General features: G+C 30.4%; 2 pseudogenes; both read left to right on the forward strand.

Annotated features, from left to right (window-relative positions):
- The first annotated feature begins 748 nt into the window (after positions 1-748).
- Positions 749-2,532, forward strand: LOC108693571 (annotated as a pseudogene).
- A 3,817-nt stretch (positions 2,533-6,349) lies between these two features.
- Positions 6,350-7,278, forward strand: LOC108693522 (annotated as a pseudogene).
- The last annotated feature ends 4,107 nt before the right edge of the window (positions 7,279-11,385 follow it).

Here is an 11,385-nt window from a genome sequence, read left to right on the forward strand (position 1 = left end):
CGAACTTTCTTCGACAACAATAGTCGCTCACACGCACACGTGCGCCCCGATGTGTTGTTCGTGAAACTTAAAAGTATCAATCCTCTCGGTCGTTACCGATTTCCAGTCCATAACTGTATTCTCTATTCTGAAACCTGTGCTTTTCTTCTTTTCCTTAGAACTTTATTTTATATTTTCCCGTAAAGTCTTCCGTAAAGTAAGGGATATGCTAGCACGACGGCAGTTGGCCCGGATCTACAAGAGACTTTATGTCTTAAGCCATAAGAAATGGATGTATCACAATCAATTATTCTCCTCACATTTGACTGTAATTGGTCAGTTTCTTATGGTTTAAGATTTAAAACACCTATTGTAGATTCGGACTACTACGAGTTACAGCGCTAAGTTACTAAAATTTATGAATTATAGAATGTTTTTACAGAAAATATAAAATCCGGGGTCGATTTTACAAGAAAATCGATAAAAAATGATAAAATTCACTTATTTTTAGTTAATATAACTGTCAGTTAATATAACGAAGATTAAAGTTTACTTAATTGATATAAGTTTTATAGTTCATAATCCAGCGGATTACTTGAACGAACAATATTGAGTTTGTAGACCTAAGATTGAAAGACTAGAAAAAAATATATTAACTTGAAACGTGCGTATATGTATGTTTACAATTAGTGAAGATTCAGGATGGTAAACAAAAGAGTAATTGTGTCTGGCAGTAGGTGTTGGATCTTGCAAGAGATGATGCTGCAATATGTTAGATAAGGAGATGTGTTCAACTGAAACAGAACGACAATGTAAGTCGACACAATCATTTGATCTTTTTTGACATTCACAAAGTAACAAAGATAGAAAAATACTTGTGTCAATCAGTGTTATTAAATACATCGATCAAGTCCGGCAGTCGTACTAGCATCCCCTTGAACATAACTAAAAGCACAGGCAGTAGGAAAACAGGGAATAAGAGATTTTAATTTATCACAAACCTACACTAGAATAGTACGGTTTCTGATAGATTGAAATCTGTTATTCCTCGTTCCTATTTCCTGTGCTTTTCGTTGTGTTTAAGGGGATCGCTAGCGCGACATACAGCGTTTTAACGGTCAACTGTTAAATTTGGTATATCGGAATCTTCGTGCCGTGCCAGGTGAGCCAGGTCGAGAGATAAACGTGCGCGATTCCTGGCGCGCAGAGCGCGTTTCGGATTTTTCGAACATAGAGAATAAATGTGCCAAGTATTCCCGTATGAATTGATACTCACGACAGCGGATCGATAAATAATCAATCGGTGACTATCATGCCGGGCGAATCGGTCGAATCGTCGCGTCAAAAACACAGGACAGCGAGATGGCTGGCCGATGGCGACAGCTGCCAACAACGCGTGCAATTTTACATATCGCGAGCGGTATAGCGGTCGACGGGGAGGTACGGCACGATGTAATATATATTGCAATGTTTTTCGTCATATAAAAAATACACGAACATTGTTCGGCGCGATGCGGCAATCTGCGAGAGCGTCAAATCCATCATCGGGCCGTCCGTCCGGATATTACGCGTGACATACTAACGGATATCAAAGAAGCGGTTTCATAGCGTCGTGTCTACGACAAATGTTATCAGACGCGTGCGTGACGTTGATTAATGCGTGAGGAATCCGTGAGGGAGACGAAAATTTTGATCTGCAAACAAATCTTTCGAAACGAGTGTCCATCAACAAACATTTTGTTCAAGTATTAACGAATATTGTTCTTTCACTCGAATTCACATGGAAAAAAAAATGCGCGGAAAAAACGATTTTTTTGAAATATCTAAAAATTTTGCTAGAAATAGAAATTTTATTTCCGCTTTGCTAAAAATAATTTTGTTAGGTCATCAAAATAATTAGAACACTCGAGTATAATGAGCGCTTCTGCATAAAATTTTTTCTAACAATCAGGTTGCGTCCTGATAATTATTTTAATAGTACAACAAAATTTTTTTCAGATATTTAGCTAAATTTTTTTAGATAATACAGCAAATCCAATCTTTTCGTGTACATATGTACCTTCTCATAATTTTTCAAAGATGAAAAATATCGTTGCAGTCTCACGTAAGGAAAAAAAAGATTTATTTTATTTCAAAAAAGAAGATTTATTTTATTTCAGACAAAATCCAGGATTAACAGCTAAAATTCAGACCGATCTTTTTCTTTTCATGTGCTTTTTAAGCTGCTCGGAAAGTGTGCGAGTCAACTGAGTGCCATTGTAAAATTCAAATTCCATGGGCCATTCTTACCGAGGAGAAAGAGATGGGAGTTCAAAACGACATCACCTGTACACGTCCGAGTGCAGGAAATCCGCCACTCCGCTGGCCTGGTGTTTCCAAACGTGCGTCGACTTCTTCTTTGGGTCTAATTCTCGGTCTACATTATGTGGATTGCGATCCACTTTCTGTATCGCACAGACCGACCTAGTTATATGTTTTATACATTCTATATGTTATATATATTTTATACATTTCAATGATAAACATATATACTCCGAAGCAGCGCGCGACTAGATTGTTTGTCGAATGGATTTCCGCCTATTGACGAGCAGTAAATTTTTCAATTGCTATCTTCTATCTGATATTTTTTCTTTGAAATGTGAACAGGATGTGAAATTTCGCAAAAAGCAGATCAACTACATGAGTTTATTAGTTCGTAAAAAATGTCTTTGTTTTTGTTACTATATTGGCCATTTATTACAGTTAAGTTATAGTTTAGTTATAGTTTAGTTATTACAGTTAAGTTATAGTTTAATACAGTTTATTACAGTTTTTTATTTTATTTCTCTGCATTTATTCAATGAAAACAATGAAAAATAATCTCCGCTATTTGTATTTCTTATTATTTAATGTACTTATGTAATGTATAGTTTAAATTTTAATGTTACATTTAATATTATAATACTGATGTGTAAGTTATACGAAAAAAACAGGTTTACTGAAGTGTTTAAAATTTAGTCGGATACAGATCTAAAAATAATTTTGTAGAATGCTTAAATGTTAACAATGAAATGTGACAATTAATGCTGCAAAAAACATTTTAACATTCTAGCAAGGAGTTTAAGCGTCTAACATAATTATCTTGATGATCCAAAAATATTCTTAGATCTGTTAGTTAAGCAAAATCGTTCTTTCCGTGTATTTAGTTAAAATTATTATAGTTTTTAATTTATAAATTAGAATCTGCTTTTTATTTTTGATTTTGTAGTTTTTTCAAATTCTAATTTTACAACCAACTTTTCTTTCCAATTACATGTCGATAGTTTCGTACATACTCATATTCTTCCGTTTTTCCTCGAAACTATTTCAGTAGAGAATGGTTATTTTGGCCCCTCGTTTTCTTCCCTTAGAAACCACTGCAAAGAACGACTAGCCTCAGACTAAGTGTCATTTTAAAGCGAGTCGGCTGACCAGTTAGCTGGTAAATACGCGAATGCGGCATAAGTTCAGGAATCTCCCGCGTCATTCATCCTTTATGAAAATAACGGTCATATACGAATATAATGGGATGACCTGCGGAAGTGAAAATATGTTCTATTGTCAGAACTATACGTGTGCGCAGCGTATTTTATTGTAAAACTCGATAACAAAGTTTAAGAGAACAAGATTATTATTGAACAAACTGCAAGAGCACGGAAAAGTTTTATAATGATGATAGAGAAACGGCATTCTAATTTCCATAGTTGCGAGAGCAAAAAGAAAAGTACGCTTGAAATAAGAAATTTCAGGTAGTCGCATGATTATACTATTTTACGTAATTTTTAGTTCTCTCTTGCTTTTCCGCCCTTTATTCTTTTTCTATTAATATCCAGTATGGATATATTAGTAAAGAACTATGACGTTGCTTATTAAGTGTAAGAAATTTTTAATTTAGAAATTTTTTAATTTAATAATCAAGCATCACGAATAGATCGAATTATCCAGAAGCTCGGCAAAGAATCAGTTACATATAATTTGTTATCTTTCACAGCACATGAATGACATTAATTATATAGTTGTTTCTTACGAGCGAGAATTTTCTTATCTCTTATGGACAGAACAATTTTTTCTTCGTCGCGTGTCATAACCGGCAACAAAGTTTTCTTAAACGAAAAACGTCGCAATAGCTTGACGTTTTGAAAGATCTTCTCTTATTATCTCGCGTTATATTCCTCTTTAGACTTTAGACTCGTAATTAGCTTGTCCTTCTGACGTAAAATAGCGCTGTTGATTCTCTGCTACTTCCGAGGACAAAGTGGAAATTAAAAAAAAATTGGGTCACTGCAGATAAGACACCACTTCACAACCCTTTCCCCTGTATCTAAGAAAATGGCTTGAAGAGCTCCGCCATTATTTGCGTCAGCAATGATTATTTCGAAGGCAGATACAGGAACTTCGATGTGGAGAATAAGGAAAAGGAGTTTAATAGAATTGTAAGTAAATGATATTTCTAGATATCAATTCGTCGAGGGAATTCAAGATTTCTTATTTCTTCTCTGAAACAGTAAGTATTCTGTTGTTTAATCTCACGTTGTTTTAGCTTAATTATACAAACCGCAAATCTGATCACGTGAAAAATACGTGAAAAATACTATTATTCATGAAGCAGAGAAAAAGCGTGATGTACTGTACATGAATTTACATCAGATTCTTGTGAATGAATTTAAATAAATTAATCAACAATAATGATTTCTCGAGTTAATGTTATTCGTTACATTGGTTACATTCAAAATGTAAGATATGTACTTTAACTATATCTGATATTGCGTTTATCTTCTACCGCGATGTTGTAATATTCATGAGGTCTTTTTTATGGCTGCATTAGACCGTATTAGAATTTTCTTTCTCGTTCTCGCCAAATATCAAACATATACTTATCTCACTTTAAGCTTCAAAAGTAGTACTAGTTCAGCTACAGAAAACAGACTTATAATTACAAACATTTATATAGACAAATGACGTGCATCCGAGTAAATTACTTCGAAGTATTATCTCAAAAACAAATTATAATTATGCACAAGCCAAGACATGAAAGAAAATGCTAATTACTGTAATTGCAGATAGAACAAGTGCTTTGAAAGAGTAGGAAACGTAAAATAGATATATAAGAATCGTAAAACAGGCTGTAAAATTTATTTATTTATCCGTTTTAAGTACGTTAGTAGAATTCCATTAGTCGTATACTCTTCGTATAATTAGAAAATCTTCTTACAGCCTGCATTCCTACTTAGACCTAAGTGCGAATGCAATATATATAAGAAGATTTTGTTCGCAATATGAAGTTGAGTTGGTTTTGAATTTTCTGCATATATTTGATATACAATTATTTTTGATAATTCCATCCAAGTCAGAACGTTGCAAATTGAAATTATCAATAAGTCTACTCTTCTTTATATTTTATCCGCTTATAATTTACGTGTTTATTTTCATTAATTATCATCATTTATTATTATTATACATTACTGATTCCACTGAAGCTGTGAATATTTTTTTCAACTCTTTATTTGTTTTTTTAAATACTTGCAATTATAATCGTGACGTTTTTTCTTTCCTTTTTTTTCTACTATTTTTTTATTTTTTTCTGCATTTTCTATCGTATTGTTCAATTTCTATATATTATATTAACTTTTTGCAAGCAATATATATATTATATGTATTTCTAATTTTTGGTTTTTATAAATCGATATGATTTTTATAAATCGAACGTTTCGGCTTTTATAAATCGATATGTTCCAAATTTCTTCCGCATTACACGGTGATTTGTCATATCAAATAAATAAATGCAATCGTAAACTGATTTTTCATTTAGGATATTCTCAGTCTAAACAATGATTTTTTTATATTATTATCTTTTTATATTATATTATTATTTTTACTCTTTTTTATATTATTATTTTTTTTTTGTTGACTTAATCACTTACAAACAAATTATATTAGATAATATAAAATGTATTAAAAAATTTATATTTTTTTCTATCTTTTCTTACTAAATTGAAACGTTATTAAATTAAAACAACGTAAGAAAATATAAAATGAACTGTAAAATATATGTCTTTGTGAAAATAATGAGATAGTCATGCATATGTGTATGTATATACAGAATGTTTCTTAAGTACTAATATATTTTCTAATATTTTAATTGTTTTCAAGGTTATTTTACGAAGAAAAATTTATTTGAGTATAGTCTCAAAAGTCTCATTTTAAGATGTCCAAAATTCTATAAAATTATTACTTCTTTCTTGCTGATTTATGAATGATTTAAATATAATTTGCATTCTCTATAAAAAAATAAGCAATAAATTCTTAAATATTTTCAGAAAGTTCATATATATAATTCAAAATTTTGTGATATATGTTTTCATATGGCACATTTTCCTTTGACAAAATAAAAATTGTTGATATAATGGATAATATGAATATTATAAAATCTGATTAAGAAAACAGAATACCAAGAAAATGCCTTTTATATTGGTGGTTATAAAAAAACATGAGGAATGGCTTGTCAAACTACCCAGAGTTATCCCACACTTTGGTATTTAAATACTTCATTTTTACATTTTCAATAATGTAAATTCTTAATACTATTAACTTTATTTTCTATCTTAGCAATTAAAGCTAATTCAGATTCAACGGTAATTAAAATTCTGGCAGCTTTAAATGTCTGTTTCGATTGTGCATCCGCAATAAATCCTTAAATATTTCTTTAGTTATTTGATATAAATATTTAAAAATAATTGCGAATCTTTCCTCTAATAGCAAGAAATAAAACAAATAATGCAATACGGAGTGTAAAGTGATTGGATTATTTTCACGCATCCGATCAAATATTTGTCTCACATAGAATATGCTAAGAAAGTAGGCGTCGAATAAATGACGATTGATGATGAAAGTGAGCTATTCAAGATCAAGGAATCTTCCTTGAAGCTAAGTAAGTAAAATATAATACACTGATTCCATATATTTAGAAATTTATCGAATATTTCCGTGCGTCGTACATATACGCTGCGACTCGAAATTCACGCCGGTATTATAATATTAGGAGAAAAATTCAGCACCGAAGCCGGACGAGGAAACCGTGCATTTGATACAGCTCATGAAAGCTCTCGGTCTGAATTTAGCTTCCATGTCGATAGTCCATGCGAGGAGTTCGAAGCTTATGCCAGAGGGATCGCATTGTGCAAACAATTAGTTACTGTTTCCAAGGCAATCGGGTGCGACAAGGTGCAGTTGATCGACATCGGTGGTAGATTTCCGGGCAAGAGAGGAACGGATTTATATTGATAAGGTATATAGGACTTAATCTCCGATAATTACCATCTTTCTTTCATTAGAAGAGTTTAGTTAGCATAAATTATAAGATATAAAACATTATTCCTATATAAAGATAAAAAAATTAATCAAAATGGATGAAGTTCAAATTTTTGATATAAAAAATCAACTTTAAATTTGCAAAGGACTTTTAAGAATAAGTAAAATCTTACATATTTCTCTGATTAATAGAGAAAAAGATGATAATGTGGATTCTATTTCGTTTTTGGTATAATCTTTTATTTCTTACTCATATTTTAGTCATTATATCGATAATTAATCTATTATAAGTTTAATATAGAACAAATTTAAAATGATTAAAACAATTTACAAAATGGAAAAATTATTTAAATGAAAAGAGACACTATGATGTGATTAGTTGAATATGTGGTGAAGTATTTCCTTCCCGTTATTTTTACAGAATCTGAATTCTTCAGATCTATTTGAACTTCCTACGAAGTCCAAATAGCTTGAATTCACAAAAATTTTGAAATTGAAATATTATCAGATTCAGAAGTTTCTTTTCATGAATACTCTCCTAGTAATATTCTTGCGTTGATCCTGCTCTCGCGAATGTTTACTGCGAGTATATCTTCTCCGCTTCGAATATCTTATTTTCGGTTTTTCTTACTTAAAATGATTACCACAAAGATTTTTAACGAAAAATAACGTTCTGCAATATTTTTCGTTAAAACCTCTAAGATTCGCATCATTTTTATAGGACCCAATAGAAACATCGATAATAATTAAAATTTACATTTAATTATGTTGCAGCAAAAAACCACAATTATTAAAAAAAAAAAAAATAATATAATAAAGAGCTACGAACCACTCTAGATCTTTATGTGAGAAAAAAATTTTTAATAAACAATTAGACCATTATGTTTAATATACAACAGACGTTTTGACCCCTATTGGATCATTCTCAATGTTAAACTTAAAAATTACTGGTAATTTCGCTTAACGCTCGCAGTTATAACTAATCATATAAAATGTATTGAAACTCACACGTTTCATACTCATACATACAATTATCACAAGCTTATTTATATTCTCAAAATAAAAATAGTATCTTAAAAATTAATTTAGAATATAAACTTATTACTTTAAACCTTAAAATTGATATTGGAAATCATACGATAAAACTTTGATACACGTCATAATAGATAAACATCAAATGTCAAAAAAGCGATATTGCGTGTCGGCAATTGTTTCACAACTTTGCTAAAACTAAGAACAAGTTAAAAATTTTTCTGCAAGAAGTTAATTATAACAGAATTTTAATTTTAATTGAACTCATATGTACGTATGTGGTCAGTAATGCTTTTTCACTTGAGCATTACATTTGTGTGTACAAACACAATATTGTTACAATTTGCAGATTATATTGCAATTATTTATAAAATATATACATACATATTTAAACACTTAATATTGATTTAATATTGATAGTCGTTTCTGCCTAAAACGCAGAGTTTCTATTTAATTTTAAACAGAAAGGAATTATTAACTACATGTGGTCAGTAGAAATCGACATTTTCTTTGTATGGTAATTCTTCCAGTTTGCCATTATTAATGATGCAATCAAGTCGATCCTAAGATAAACTTTATCAGTGAACTTGAAAGATATTACGTAACTTCCGGCTTCGCATTAACCTCATATTTGCATTCCGAGAGAATCGTTCCGAAGAATGGAGAAATGATGAGAATGTATTACATAAATTGCGGAATATTCAATTCCTTCTTCGACGAAATGATGGGCTTTCTAAGTCTAAGTGTCCACAATTACTTTCCGAGATAATTTTACGTTTTGCATTATTTGCGCGTACATAAACGACTTTTAATAAGAAGCAATTATTATTCTATCATCGCAGTCAGCAAATGAAGAGAAATTTCTTTCAAGTATATGGCGATCGACCGCCGACTCGTATTTTTGTCAAACATATAATGTTGTCTGAGCTTCAGATAGACGAATAGTTAATTTAGAAGAATATGAGTTCTTATTTTTTAACCGTAGCCTGTACGTTCAAGTACCGATTCAAGTTGTGATTCCAATTATCAGGAAGTCAATGGTTAATGTTGATAAAATAATGAAATATAGAAAATTCTTAATAATGCTATTGTTTTTTTTTATATTAAATTGTTAATTGAAAATATTAAATTGTTAATATTTTCAAGGAGGATTTTAAAACGTGAATTGATGCAGAGTAAGTCTATTTTCTAAAACCAATGATCAGTGTGACTCGACGAGAATAATTGAATGAATTCTTAATAGAATTTAAAAATGTCCTAAAAAGAGATTAAGCATATTATAGATTTAATTCTAGTTTAGTATAAATATAACTCATATTTATAAACGCATTATCGCTAATTGAAGTTTAGAATCGCAAAGAATCGAATAAATTTTTAATTATATTAATAATTATATAATTTTTAGTATTTTATCAATCAATTTTGCAACAAAAGTATAATAATCAGAAAATTAAATAAAATATATTATTCATTTAAAGTAATTTTGCAGTTATAGCGAAAATTATCTAAATAAAATTATCTAATTATAGCGAAAAATAGCTAAAATAGATAAATTTCTAGTAAATACTGCTAGTAGATATGCATCTAATCATATAGATGAAAGTGATAGAATTTAGATTAGTGCTATAAATTTTACATGTATGATACATAATTTTCTATCAGATACAAAAAATAGCTATAATTCTAGTTGAAGCAGGAAAATATTTTTTTGCGTGTTATATTTCAAACTTAAATAAATTATATTATCTATTAATTAAGGACTGTCCAAGAAAAAACCTTCTCACACAAAAACTCATATATCCTCTAAACCACTTGATCGATTTTCAAAAGCAAACCTATTTTAGAAACGTCTATTAATTACAATTAAAACTATTTTTTAAAAAATTCTTAAAAACTACTTTTGACAAAAATTTTTAATTTTTTCTGGAGATCCCCTCCATCATACTTTTTATGGTGGTCTCGGTCACTTCCTCGGATGCCCTCTTTCTTCGCTGTTTTTGAACTCTGAAAACTCTTTTTCCTTCCAGATCCTTCTTTACGGTTAATAGTCAAGTCTTCCTTGAAACGCCTAATGATTATTGACACCGTTTTCCTGCAAACTCCCGCCTCCCGCGCGATTTTGATGAAACTCCACTCCGGGTGTTCTTGAAAAATTTTGATTATGGATTTGCGTGTTTCTATTTCACTTGCCATTTTGCAACTGAGAACAAAGCGATTACGAAACTAACTGTATCAATCGTTTCTTACATTCATTGCAAAGCCTACTAAATTAAAAAATTGTTTTTTTTTTAAGTGGTTTGGAGGATATGTGAGTTTTTATGTAGGAAGGTTTTTTTCTTGGACAGTCCTTATATATTATAATTTTTATTTATAGATAAAATTTAAAGTTTCTTTAAAAGTACTAAAGAAATTAAACTAATAACTTAAAAAAAATTGTTCTTGATTATGAAAAAATACATCGATGCTAATCGATGTATATACATCTTGGTCGTCAGCAAATAATATATTTACTATCATACCAATTTCTTTTAACAATTTCCTTGAAAATAACATCTTTTATAAACATGGAATAAAGAGACATACATATAAAGAAATATCAATAATATTTGTTTATAAGATTTCTATGTGTCAGCAAAAGAGCTTATTACTAGTAATCGGCAATACGTTTTTGATACCGTAATTGCTTTATTTCGGAAATTTGGAATTTGCGTAAATTTGGAAAAAGTGTACAACATCTGTGCTCGATTTTGCAAATCGGAAGCATCTAATTACTCCATTATTGTTTACGGAATTTAATGAATCATCACAGGATAGAATGATTACGGATGCCTCCGATTTGTAAAACCGAACAGTTAATAAAAGGTGGGAATTTTGCTCCTTCGGTGCCAGTCAGTCGCCAGTTCCATTGCACGCATCTACTTTCGGTCGTTTTCTACGTCAATTATCTTCTGTGTTTGCGGAGTATTGAATTATATATAAGTATATGTAAGTACACACACACACACACACACACACACACACACACACACACACACACACACACACACA

This window comes from Atta colombica, unplaced genomic scaffold (assembly GCF_001594045.1).
Source record: "Atta colombica isolate Treedump-2 unplaced genomic scaffold, Acol1.0 scaffold92, whole genome shotgun sequence".
In the NCBI taxonomy this organism is placed as follows: domain Eukaryota; kingdom Metazoa; phylum Arthropoda; class Insecta; order Hymenoptera; family Formicidae; genus Atta; species Atta colombica.